We start from the raw sequence: 14,765 nt of genomic DNA on the forward strand, positions 1-14,765 counted from the left end.
CTGTTTTTTCATTTTTTTGCTGTTTAATTTTTAGTGCTAGATTGTGTTAGTGTTAGTGTTAGAAAAGAATTAGAAGAAGTAGTAGAAAGATGAAAAAGAAGAAGAAGAAAAGAAGTAGAAGAATAAGAAAAGAAGAAACAAAAAGAAGTAAAAAAGTAGAAAAAAGATGAAAGAAGAAGAAGAAGAAAGGAAAGAAGAAGAAGAAGAGAAAGAAAGAAGAAGAAGGATAGAAGGAAACACCCCGACCCCCTGACCTCGATACCACACTCCGACACGACACCCAGACACCCCGACACCCGACCCCCCGAGGCCGACGGGGTCTTTTATTTGTGAATTATTAGTTAGGTTATATATTTTTCGATTTTGTTATGAAAAACATCATATATAATTGTGTTGATCGGGTTGATTTAAATGTGCAGTTGTTTCACCGCTGCGAGGTTTGGTGTTCGACGACCTCGCCGTGCGTTTGACGAGATCTGCCCTTCGTTCGTGGGTGAGCACAAATGACATGTCCTCCTCCCCGATTAATTATTTGCTCTGTTCCGTGTTCGTGTCGATGAAATTTGATAGCTAGCTATATATGTGTCTTGAATCATCAGTGTGCGTAACCAATATGTGTTTCCCGCTCGAAAGCATCACAGTTATAAATATGCATGCATTTGCATATTTATAACCTTGATTCTTTCGAATTGTCCAACGCTATCCATGGACAGCCCGAGTATGTGTAGATTAGTTCATATTCCCATACACTTTGCTCCGGATCCGATGCATAAATTTCGTCAGTGCCTCCCTTCTTGTTCTCCGGGTACACATCCTCTCTGTTTATTGCAGAGACGTGTATCAGGAGAACAGCAGGGAGGTGCTGCCAAAATTTTGTGTCGGATCTGGAGCATAGCATGGGAAAATGAACCCTATCTACACATACCCGTGGCTCCATAGCCATTGATCCAGAGATTGCTCCTGAGACCACGGTGAGTTTAATTTGAATGGACGTTACTTGCTAGTCTTAACATTTGAGTGTTATCATGCTAACGAAACATTGAAAATGACCTTTGGTGCAGCGTAACTCCACACAAGCATCACACGATCCTTCTCTAGCTACTGGCACGAGCCAGCCCGCTTCTACACCTCCATGATCAAGGTAAGTTTCTCTAGTTTTTTTCTTAACAAATGCATAAAGACCTAGACTTAGCTTTATTTCCTCCAATATGCTTACCTTAATGACCTAGAGTTAGCTTCTTTTCTTCCAAATGACTTAATAAGCTTACTGACCTCCAAAACCAGACATTTTACCTAAGTTAGCTCTAAAACAATCTATACTTAGCTTTTTTCGTCCAAAATGACCTAAGTTAGTTATAATATGCTTAGTTAACTAGATTTGCTCAATAATGACATGTACTTAGCTTACTTATGTAAAAAATGGCATAATTAGCTTAGTTAGCTCATAAACGATCCATTTTACCTAAGTTACCTCACAAACGATGGCGTGCTTCTTCTTCTAGTCTTCTTCTTCTAGTCACCTTTTCCTAACTTTCTTATTTGCCATTTTGCAGATTTCATTCACTTCTCAGAAGCTAGCTTGCTATGATGGAGTGCTTGTTTTTTATTTCATTCTCTTCTAGTATTCTTCTAGCTTGCTACGATGGAACTTGCTATCTTGATGAAACTTTGCATTGTAATATGTATTTGCAACTTCCTAATGGTTGCAACTTATGTGTATGTGCAACTTGCTATGTATGAATGGATGGAACTATATATGTATGTACGATGAAACTTATGTGCTGTTAAATAGCCTTGTGAAATATATCTATATATGTCATATATATTTGCTGTGAAAATTGTTGGATTAAAAAAAACAGAAAAAAGAGCCAATATGCAGGCTCTTTGCCGTCCGCCACCGACGGCAAAGGCCACTTTGCCAACAGCCGCGGACGGCAAATGTGGCACGTGGCAGCCAACTGTGCTTCCTGGGAGCTGACCTATTTAGTCAGTTTGCCTACAGTGGCAGACGGCAAAGGCAGGACGAATTTTGCCATCAGCGGAGGACGGCAAAGTTAGGACGAATTTTGTCGTCAGCGGCGGACGACAAAGTCCTACCGTTAGCCACCTAACGGACTAACAACGAAATTTTTGGTGTCCTTGTTCTTTGCTGTCCGCTGCTGATGGTAAAGGCCCTTTGCCATCAGCCATCAAAAGCGGACCACAACGTAGCTCTTTACCGGACCTTTCTTTGCCGTCCACTTTTGCCGTCTGTGGCGGACAGCAAAGACCTTTGCTGTCCGCCATTCATGCCTTTGCCGTCTGCCGTGGCAGACGACAAAGTAGCTGATTGCTGTAGTGTGATGGGGTTATTCACGGAATAGCACGCTATATTGGGCTAAAATGGTATAGCTTGTAGTGTGCTTTTTTTTGGCAGCCCATTAGCCCAAGGACACAAGTCTGACCTAGCCCAAATAGGAAAAATAGCCAGTCCCCCATCCAACCAAGCGCTTCTAGTCCCCAAATCTATACTTTATTCTCCACCCAGCCATGCGGTCCTATGCGCCGGTAGCGGCAGCTTCTTCTTCCTCCTATTCGGCCCGTCTTCTTCCGTTCCTTGCTGGTCTTCATCTGTTCTCCACCGTTCCCAAGTTTGCGGCAGCAGATGTCGCAGCCAGCTGCACCGATGACAAGTGAGGCACTAGGCAAGTCCTTTGGGCTTGCAAGTCCATGATGTATGTGTTGGATCATGATGTTTGCTAGATCATAGTGTCCGATTATATTACAAGTTATCCATCTTAACACCTAGTACTCGATTGATTGATCGTCGCTTTATTAAATAGCTAGCTACATGGAGTACTTCAGTATCCGGCAACGAGAGTTTATTCTTTAGCAATGGAGATCCTGGCGGCACCTGATTCTAAATTTGTATATTTTTGCTATGTTGTTGCCTCATGGGTTGTTGATGTTCGGCCACATTAAAGCTTTTTGCATTTTATTATTGAAGTATATCATTTATTCTTGCTAAAATCCTTTAGTTTTAGGCTATACATGGCATTACTTTGAAACACCATTTGTAAATAGCATGCTATAGCGTGCATAGCATATGGAGGAGGCCACCCTATTTCTCTTAACATGCTATTTTTTTGTTGCTTTTTAGAAAGGAACAATCATTTATTGTTACTGCTGAATGCACACTGCTCACTCCCACAAACAATTCATCATAGAACATGAGGCATGTGCACAGATTCTTCTCCACCTTTAGCTTGTATCTCCGGTAGTAAAATAAAATATCAGAAAATATGTAGCCTGGACCACAACATTAGCTCGTAGATGCTTCTTGGGGAAGTTGTATAGGTAACTAGGGCCTATACATTTATCTGCAAAATAAAATGTTGCAGGAGGATTATATACATAAGGTAACATGATTTATATGAATGTAAAACAACACATTATATTTCTAATGCACTGTCATCTCATTTTTCATATTTGAAAGAACTTATTCTATCATCCTGCCATCCCACGGTAACGAAGTAGCCAACTAGATCGACCCCGCATGCAAACCTCCTTCCTGTAGTAGCTGGAGGTAAAAAGATCCATCAGTTTTACTACTGGAAACCAAGTGTATTACGATCAAACCTAAACCCAAAATTAAGTTGAAAAGGTGTTTACCACATTTACTACAAAATGCAAAGCATTTTATCATCAAGTTTAATGCCAGATTAAGTAGTAGACGTATCTAGTATTTTTTTTACTACATAACAGCAAGCATATTACGGAATGAATAAAAAAAATTAGTCCATGTGTTTGTTAGGTTGTCTGCACGTACGCCAGAGCACTGAATAGCACCTGCATATGTAGTAAAAAGATTATTATTTTCTACTACATGTTACATAGGTCTTTACGACCGATAGTGTGCACGGGCTTACGCAGTAAAGAAATCAATAATTTTTACTATATGTTACATGAGACATTACTATCAATATATGATCATGCATCTGAGTAATGAAGTTAACACTTTTTAGTATTATCACACGGCCTATTAATATCAATATATGACCATACATCTATAGTAATGAAGTTAACACTTTTTACTAAATGTTGCATAGGCTATTACGACCAAATGTATAGAGGAGCACGAGGATGGGCTTATGTTTTCTGGATGACTAGGTGCACCATACGGCCAACATGTTTTCTGGTTGATTGGGTTCACCATACGGCCGGATTGCAGAATAAGGATTTTGCGCTCAAGCGCAGTTTAGCGCCACCATATAGTAAAACTAGCAAATATATAGGTAAAATGTATGTCTGTATGATTTACAACCACATTAATTCAAACATCATGGATGATGGTGTAACTCAGATGACATTATTCACACTAAAATGTTGTTATCTCTTGGGGGTACATCTGGAACATTCTTTCGATCTCCAGCAATTGCCTACAAGTATGAGTGGACATACATAAGCATGGGGCTATAATTTCATCCAAACCCATACACTCACCCCACACATAGACTCAACCCAACACTCCCTCTCAACTTATAAAGAAACACCCACCTCATATGGGTGATAAGTATCTATCGTTACTATCATACTCCAAGCTAAATTATATTGCTTGAGTCCTAACCCTGAGTCAGACCATCTACTACATAATTACAAAAGCTTATGTCATTTAATTCTACTAGCAAACATTCATGTGTGTTGCAACGAGAGAAACAAGTCTGCCCCTAGCTGAGTAAGCATGGCTCAAGACTCCCACGGGTCTACATCCTCTATTTCAATATGGCGCCCTACCCGTGTCACTACTTATCCTTCTTTCCACCCTCACTGATAGTGAGCGTGGTGTGCACGTAGCATAGTATGTCTAATGGTCAATCCCAAGGCGATGATCTCGGCCACCGCATGGCTCACCTTCATTGAACCACAAAAGTGAAAGAGAATGTTTCAAACAACTTTCAGTTTGGTAAAGTACTAGCTTAAATATCATAGAGCACTAAGCAAAAAAAATTGCCCATTGAAATATTAGCCACAATAATTGCTTCTAAATTTATGTGGCTTCCTTCTATTTGTGTATTGGGTATGAGTGATAACATATCTAGTCTCAAAAGACAACAAATAAATGAGAGAAAAAAGAGAGTATTATTAAAATTGCATCCACGCCTTATATACTCAAATGAGACTGAAGAAGCAATATGTCCTTTATATACGCACAAATGGATAGAGCCATTTAGAACTTTTTTGAATTATAAGCATCAACTTGTATGTCGTGCCACTTGGTCCACAATGAATTCACTAATGCTGGGAGCATGTATCATCTCAATGGCTTTGTTTCTATGTTTCTGAAGAGAAAATTCATAACTCATAAATCGAACACCATTGACCCCACTTGTGAAAGACTGGATCATCATTCTTTAGGGACCCCTCCCTCTTTTCAATATCCTCCAGTGACAGAACAAGCACTATGAGACGCAACCTAATGAACTATTAGATCTGGAGAATAAAACACTCCACATCATGTTTACTCAAGCACATGTAGGATGGATCAAGAGCCAACCGTGAACTTTTAATTGAATTTAAAATCTTCAATGACAGATCAAAAGCATATCATGAAATTTAAAAACCATCAATGAGCGCCACCAGTCGACCTCGTCATTGGTTCTATCCACCTTGACATCCATGGCAAGAGGCTCGTGCAACAGATGCGATGAAATCCTATAACCTCCTCCTTCTTAATAGGGCACAACCATTGGGAGCGATCTGAGCGAGATGATGGCGCCCCGATGTAATAGTACGGGTGCTGCCGTGCCACGGGGCATGACCAGGGAAGTAATATACGCTAGATTCCGGTGAAACAACACTCGATTCCTCCTGTATAGAGCCTCCTCAACACCTCCGATAGCCTCCTAGCCAGGTAGCACACACGATAGTACGCGTAGAGGCGCTAACCTTTCTATGACACTTCCGGCAAAGGCTTACAATACAACGGTGGTGGCAAGCGGCCATATGCTGCAAATATACAACACTTCGGCTCCACCCGCAAAATTTGCTCCAAACACGGTACCATGCAGGACCTCAATAAAATGGTTATTTTATATCGCTTTGTGCCAGAAACACTGCTCCAACAACTTCCCTAAAATAGGACACCCATGAGATGACAGCAAGGTGCATTTTAGGGCACCAATTATAGGCTGTTGTTGCAGATGAACATTTTCTGGTGCCCTAAAATTCACTTTTTGGTGCCATGAATTTTACTCCAACTGCTTTTCTGCACCCTATTATAGGGCTATGGTTGGAGATTCTATGAGTTTTCTTAGGGTTTTTGAATTAGCTTCTCAATTTTTGAATTTCCCACATTGTCGAGTCTCACTAGAAAGCACCAAGAGCAAGGAACTATGCCTCCTCTCTTCTTCCGTACCAGACATTCTCTTTTAGCTTACTTGAGGAAGAAAAATTAACAACCGGGTTCAATGCAACTAGCACACCAAGGCTCTAAATCCATCACACTCCTTCCTACCTCAAACACCAGCCACCCCTCCTACAAGAAGTTCTCATTTGCCTTCTTTTAGCAACCAGCGAAAAAACTTCTCCTTCACTCCACTATAAGACAGCAACATTAGCAGCCCAAAAATAGATTCGGGCAACACAACTCTTCTCTACTTATTTGCTATAGTACTCGCTACAACAGCCACTACCTCCAGTTGATACTATTTGTCCATACCTCGCTCATCTCTCCTTTCACCACCACAAACCAACACCGCAGACCTGCAGGTCCTTTTACTTGCACGCACTATCGACCGTCGTCTCGGATCAGCTATTGATTTTGAGCAGCCAACCAGCCACATATTCGCCTCTTGCTGCTACCGCCAGCAACCACGACCTACAGTTCCTGGATGAGCCACGAGGAGGGGCCCCGGTTCCTGGTTGCCAGCAAAAAGCATCAATGCCGATTTTCTGCGCCGCTCCGCGCTCCTGGCCACAAGCACCACTTCTCTCTACACTATTCCACCATCGTCGGAGGTTGTCCCCTGCTCCAGACTAGTTCCTCTCTGCTAAAGGCTACGCCTCTGCTGCAGCTTCTCCCATGAAATTTCGCCCTCACTCTAGAAGCTCCACTAGCACCAGAACCTCTCTTCACCCACAACTACGACTACGAGCACCAGCTTTTCTCTCATCGCTAGCAATGGCTTTAGTTGTAACCTGGGTGTCATACCATGTCTCTTTTTACAGGAACGATACCATATTGTTTCTTGGGGGAAATCTGTAACACTCTCTTGCTCTCTAGCTATAAACTACATGTATGAGTTTATATAAACAAGGGTGGGTCTTTGGGCCATGCCCATACACACACCCCACACATACACTCAACCCAATAAATATCCTTACTAGGTTGTTGATTGTTAGAAGTTTGCACCGTGTTTCTAAGTTATGTAACTATTTTATTACTCAATCCAGTCATATCTCCATTTCATTACATAATACGTGTTGAAGTCTTCAAGTTGAAGGGTAGGACGCGAGATGATCATGGTCCTTTCGGCAACACTTTTCATAATTTTACAGGGAAAGCACATACATTTTCTATTGGTGCTAATTAGTGGGGCATATTGTCCAAAAAGACTTTGATAGCGAGAGGCCAATGAGGTCCAAACATGTCAAACTCCAACAAAACGAGTATTTCGTCTATTGTATGAATTATAGAGGGTATTAACATGGTAATTATTTCGGGATTAAAACATTTCATTGTTCCAACATATCCACTACATATGATTCTATTCTTTTTGTATGCAACATGAGTTTGCATATATATTAAAGATTTTTTGTATTGGTCATCAAATAGTGTATATTTCCGTATGTATATGTGGACTTTTGTTCAAGTCTATTTTCCTTTTCCTGCTCAAATATTCCATGCATCATTTTTGAGAGGGAAATAGTGGAAAGATCCTACTAGGCTTCTAGAAATTATTCTGGTGGAAAATGTACAATGGAGGGAGGGTAGCCAGAGCTACCTTATAAAGTATGTAAGCACTCTTGCATTGCCTCTGAGTCTAGGTTTTGCTCTTTATGTATTATTAGCAAATTATTATTTGAATATTCTAAAACATTCATGAATGGTTGGTGTGTTACCATCAAATATGATCATGCTATTGTTTTTGTTCCTGGTTTTACTTTCTTCTAACGTAGAAACGACTTACATGCCTAAATTCCACTCTTGTTTCAACATCCACCAAATGTGTTGGCTAAAGTCACATACAAAAGTAAGCGTGTTGCAGTCCTTCCTTCGAATATCTCTATTATAGATCGTATCAAGTAAAAGTCAGAAAAGATCCTATGTTTATGTTCACAATATGGCTTCCATATCCATGACATAGGGGTGGCAGAAGGATCATGATTGGTTATAGTCTTGTAAAAAGATATACCGTAAAAAAAGAACCTTGCCCATAGTGAATTTCAAGGAGCCATCATCATCAAAATAGCTTAATTTATTAAGAATAATGACAAGGTTATTGCATTGGGCGTATGCCATGGATGATAGGGACGAAACATATCATATATAGATTCATAGGTTAAGGCCTTCTGAATGGTGTTCCCCTCGTCAATAGTAAAATAATGCAATTTGGTGGATTTAGATTGCATAGGATGATCAGAACATGTGTGCTACCAAAACGAAACAGTGTCACATCTTCGAAAATCACATTTAGCCAAAGACTACAATTGGTTCCATGGAGACATACAATCTCTCCACCAAAAGGAGCAATGCCAACCAAAGTGTTGTGGGGCAGACATGTTAGAGTAATGAGCTTGCAAGATGAAGTTCATCCATGGGATGTTCATTTTGTTCGGAACTTCATCAGTAGAGCAGAATTCTGCACTCTCAGATGAAGTACCTCTTCCCACCAAACAATATCTTTGCCTACATACAAGATCACATTTTGATCACTTTCTTACTGAATGTATGAAGCATAATTGATTGTTTTTCAAATTAGAATTAATATAATTCGTCTTTGCGCGACAACACATGCATATCTTGGATTGACCAGATTTAATGATAATGTGATGTACATAATATATTTATTTATTTTCCACTGCAATCATGAAGTAGGATCAAATATTTTAGATTGAGAAACAAATATTTAGTTGTTTTGAATGGTGGACGTTGAAATCATGTTGTTTCTGATTACAGGAATTCCATGTGTACTCTTTGCATGGGGAAAAATTCAAGATATTGTCTCTCTGAAAACCATAGAGATCAAAGGAAGTGTGAAATGGGGGGATTTTAAAAATCTCCTTAAGGATCTTCGTCACTCTCAAAATTGTTCAATAATGGTAATACCACTTTCTTACATTATAGAACATTCATCCTTGTTCTTATGATTTGACATCTCCCCTTTTAGAATTATTTTACTTTTGTGCTAAAATGAGTTTGAAATTGTATTTGATATACCTAGATAACTATGTCTTCTATAGCGTCAGTTTGCTTTCATCATAAGTTTTAATAGTTACTGAAACATCACAGAAATAAGCATGAACTGATTTTTACTTGCAACCAATATCGTATTAGGTGATTTGCCTATTTTCGAATATTGAGTCTTCAAAAAATGGCTTAGAGGGAATGAAGCGGGTAAGATTGACACTTAATTTTTCATTTATAGTCTTTAGAAGGTATGGAAATTCAGAATATTATGTTTAAGATATTTATGACAGTGATGCAGGTTGCAAAGATGTTAAAAGTGAACAAAACAATTGGTTTAGCAACAACAAAAGATGGTTCATATATTTATGTATGTCCTGGACACAAGGTCATAATAACAGTCCTTGCAAAATATGGTTTCTGGAAAGGCGCATCAACAATCGATACAAACCAAGATTTGTTAATAGGTTTTGTTGTACGAGACCTGAGTAAACACCTGCAATGGAGAGGTAAGTACTGCTAAAATACAAGAAATTGGGGGCACTCGTGTGGAATCACAAGAAGTGATATGCGGTAAGCTTGTATTATCTATTAGCCCACATGCATGGAAGTCTTATTCTCGCGATGTCCTCCTCTGGTACTTGCTGATCATGGACGTCATCCTTCTCTTTTTTCATATCAACAATCATACCATCTTCATCCTCTTCATCAACCAGTAGATGATGGCCGATATTTTCGGCGTCCTCCTCTGGTACTAGCAGAGCAAGGCTCATATTGTCTATATCCTCCGCCTGGCCTACTAGGTCATGTCTTCCATGCTCGGCGTCCTCCTCTTGAACCACCAGGTCATTGATTACATCCTCGACATCCTCCTCAATCCTCATGCAGTAGAATGTCAATACATCTTTCATCATCTTCTTCCTTGTCCATCGCGCTCAAAATTTTGCACTAGAATATTTCAAGCCCTTAACAGACCATGGAAAAAGCAGCGGTATTTCTCCTGACCAGCAAAAATGGATGGTTAGTGAATGGCTTGAGACGGACTATGTTATTGCACGTTCACAACACTTGAAGCCACCTGGCAGTTCTGCTCCATGTCATTTGTGGCATAGAATGTCGTGCCCAAGGTTCGAGAATAATCATCCTAGTTTTGAATGATCAGAAGGCTTCTCTAGCTATAGCTCCACATATTACTCTAGATTCAAAAATGGGCCAGGTGGCATGCCTCCCAACTAAAGTCATTAATGAAATTGCAGCTTTGTCCCAAGAAACATTCTGAATGATTTGTCTTAGACTATTGTATTCAGAATTACAAGGAAGACACCAGGAGATGGGTTCTTCTTTCTATTTCGAATCGGGCCAATTACTCCCAATATCCGTAGAACATAATTCCCGATGTGTACAATGATGCAGATGACATTTCATAATCTCATGATAGCATCCATGTTTGCCAGGCACTACTATGTTCCAACCTTCATTGCTACATGTATCTTCACATTTGGTGATTGATGAGGTTATTATCTAGTTTTCAGCATAGTCACTCATGTTTTAGCTAGATTGAGTTATGCATTAGTTTAATATTTCACATCGAGTCAAGTAGATGTTCACTTTCACATTTGAGCTATTGCTAATTGTCATGTACAAAACATAACTAATCTCCCTCAATGAATTCTTAGTATGTTTCATTCATTCACTATAAATCATTAACTATTTCTAGAATTGTCGTTACTGACAAAAAAATTACAAAAGTTGTCAACGCCAAATTAATTGAAGAAAATTCCAAGTTTGTTAAGTCCACTTTCGATAGTATATGAGTCAATTTATCCTACCAAAACCGTCCCTTGAGAATCAATGCCCATGTAAAATATCTATACCTACTAATAAAGCAAGGTGTGTTTCTCCAATTTTTTCATCCGTTCACCTTTGAAAGTATTTTTTTCTCTATTCGATGTGGTACTAAACTTTTATGCGTCTATTCGCTAGAAAAGAAAAAAGATTTGTCCAGAATTCTATAATTGGGTCGCGCACGCTCTGGCCCAATGAAGCCAGCGCACTTATTATTGCCCACGTAGTTTTTTTGCATGGTAATATGTGTCTCATTCATATCATAAAGAACAATGTATAAGTCACGTAAGAACCGACATGACAAAACTGAAAAGATAGCAGAACATCTCTGAGGTTGACACTATCGCCCGTCACCTGCCTCCGGCACCACCACAGCAGCCACCGAAGAAAAGAATGACGGATCACCACCTCACCCGAGCTCGACGCGGCTCCATCGCTGATATGCAGCTTTGCGGACCTCCAAGGTGGCTCACAAAAAGTGAAGCCATTGCCGTTGAACGAATCAGACCGGGCAACACCCCGGACACGCCATCGAACTCTAGATCTGGCACGCCACCATGACTAAGACGCCGAAGGAGGAAACCATACCTGCCATCCACGAACCACGAACCCAGCACACGTTCCGTCTTCCAGATGTCGTCGATGCAGACCACAATCTGCATCCGCTCCAAGACTACCTCCCAAGTTCCACGCCGACGCTGGAGCAAACGTCGTCGCAACGACGGAGCCCGAGGACAAAGGACCACCACGAGGATACCGCCGCCGCCACACCATCCTTGCTTGAACAGACTGATTTCCAAAACCATCGCCAACCATAGGACCGATGGCCTCGTCAGGAAAGGATCTGAAGAATATTTATTCAGCGTCGTCATCGTCACCGCTGAAGCAAAGGCGATGAACAACCTAAAAACCTAGACTACGAATGAGTAAAAACGATTCACACGCGATAAATAGTTGAAGCTGCCCACAGGACGCCAAAAACTGGGTCGGCATTTTTCCCCTTTTTAGATATTCTATTTCTTTTTTTTCTGTCCTTTCTCTTTCTCTTTTATATTTCCCCTAGATTTTACCATCTTTATTTTTATTTTTTCTGTCAAATAAAAATTTACAAAAATATTCAGAATTTCAATTTTTGTTCAAATATTGAAAATATGGTCAGAGTTCAAATTTTTTGTTTCGGATTTGAATTTTTTTCTCATTTTTTAATTTTTTTGTATTTTTCAAAAATTCTTAGATATTTTCTAATAAACTACATTTTATAAAGTGTTCCATATATAAAACTATTTTTGTTTCAGTGACATGTTCACAAATCCAAAATAATTTTTTTGTCTAAGAAAACATTTTCCTATTTTTTCTATAATACTCCCCTTTTTAAAAGATAAAAAATTCAAAAATATTTGGTTTTTATAAAATTATCATGTTTTCGAAATATTGTTTCTGAATTTCAGAAACTATTAATTTTCTATTTTTGTGTTTTTCGAAAATATTGGATTTTTCAAAAAAGAATTGTTGCATCTTTTGAAAATTGTTTGGCATTTAAAAAATTGTCATGTTTCCAAGATATTCGCCAATTCATATTTGTACTGAATGTTAAAAAAATTAAAAAATATTTCTAATATTACGCTATAATATCTTATTAAATATTCGCGATGCGCCATTGGTTGGTGGTGCATTGTCGTTCTATGCTGGTTAACTATAAATGAAAGAAATTGTGGACACATGCCAATAAAAGAGAATATGTTGTTTTGCTTTAATTAGAGCAAAATGATGGGCACTTGAGCACTAAACCCTCAAATATAAGGGACACTCATGCCTGATCATGCTAATGAAATGGGATTCATGTATTGCAATTAATGATTCACCTGGTTACGCAGTCGTAGGATAGAGTGGTCGAAGCAACTGTGCCCGAAGGTTGCCGCGCAGCCACCAAATGAGGAGGCAGGCACAACCCAAAGATAGAGGCAGACCCGGAGGAAAAACCACACTACTATCGAGATTTCCTGTGTCATACATGTCCAGCGAGAAGACCATAACTCCTTCTTTGTCGCGTACTATTGTGCAGACCCTTTTTTTGGACGAAACATCAATTATCTTTCCCGTTGCTTCTCACAAAAAAATGTCTCTCCCGTTGCAATGCACGGGCATATGTGCTAGTAACTAATATCTCAGAATATAATTGACATCGTTTTACCATGAATTTTATGTACTAAAAATCATATGCGTAGAAAAAGATTCGAAATACAATTAAAAAAACTTTTGTCATTTCAAGTTTGTTTAATTAGTATATAACACAAAAATATGGTAAAAATATATGGAAAACACACATTTTTTACAATGAGAATAATAGTAACCTAATACAACATTGTAATTTCATAATAAGTTAACAATGGATAATGATGATCCACGTGCATCAAACATGCCTATGACAAAGCTATGTTTGCCAAAGGCGCATATTTGAAAATGTGATCACATTTGGATGAAAGTTTCTTTAGACAAATTAAATAATATGTGTTCATGATACAACTTTATAAAACACACTACATCGTGCTTACTCAAGCACATGTAGGATGGATTAAGAGCCAATCGCGAAGTTTTGATTGAATTCTAAAATCGTAAATAACAGATCAAAAGAAGATTATGAAATATAAAAACCATGAATGAACTCCACAGGTCCAACTTGTCATTGGTTCTATCAACCGTAACCTCGGTGGCAAGAGACCCGTGCCACACACACGACAGTGGTCTATAACCTCCTCCTTGTTAGGGCACAACCACCGGGAGCGGTCTGAGCGAGATGATGGCGCCCTGATGTGGAACTATGGTAGCACGTATCCAACACACTCACCGTGGACCCATTCCATGAGGTAAGGCTTGCAAGCTTCCCAACGGGTCTCCTTCTTCTCCTGCCAGTACCTCCACCGCAACGGAATCGTTGTGTCCAGCGAAATCCCACTCGAGTCCTCCTACATAGAGCCTCCCCAACACCTCCTACAACCTCCTGGCTAGGAAGCACACACGATAGTATGGGTACAGGTGCTAAGCTTTCTATGACACTTCCAGCGAAACCTTGCCCTATAACGGCTGCGACAAGCGGCCATATGCTGCAAATATACAACACTTCGGTTGCTTCCGCAAAATTTGCACCAAACGGGAGACAAGGCAGGACCTTAATAAAGTGGTTGTTTTATATCACTTTGTGCCAGAAAAACACCTCCAACTACTTCCCTAAAATAGAAACCCCACAAAATGACAACCGCGGGTTATTTTAGGGCACCAATTTTAGGCTGTTGTTGGAGATAATCATTTTCTGTTGCCCTTAAATTCACTTTTTGGTGCTTCAAATTTTAATCCAATTGCTTTTTTTGCGGCCTATTATAGGGCTGTGGTTGAGGATTCTATGATTTTTTTAGGATTTTTGAATAGGTTCTCAATTTTTGAATTTCCCCCATTGTCCAGTCTCACTAGGAAACACCAAGAGCAAGGAACTATGCCTCCTCTCTTCTTCCCTACCAGATATTCTCTTTTAGCTTACTTG

The 14,765-nt window shown here is 39.6% G+C and overlaps 1 pseudogene; it reads left to right on the top strand.

Annotated features, from left to right (window-relative positions):
* The window catches only part of LOC123138756 (uncharacterized), a 53,596-nt pseudogene extending 43,207 nt beyond the window's left edge, over positions 1-10,389 (top strand).
* The last annotated feature ends 4,376 nt before the right edge of the window (positions 10,390-14,765 follow it).

Source organism: Triticum aestivum, chromosome 6B, assembly GCF_018294505.1.
Source record: "Triticum aestivum cultivar Chinese Spring chromosome 6B, IWGSC CS RefSeq v2.1, whole genome shotgun sequence".
NCBI lineage: Eukaryota > Viridiplantae > Streptophyta > Magnoliopsida > Poales > Poaceae > Triticum > Triticum aestivum.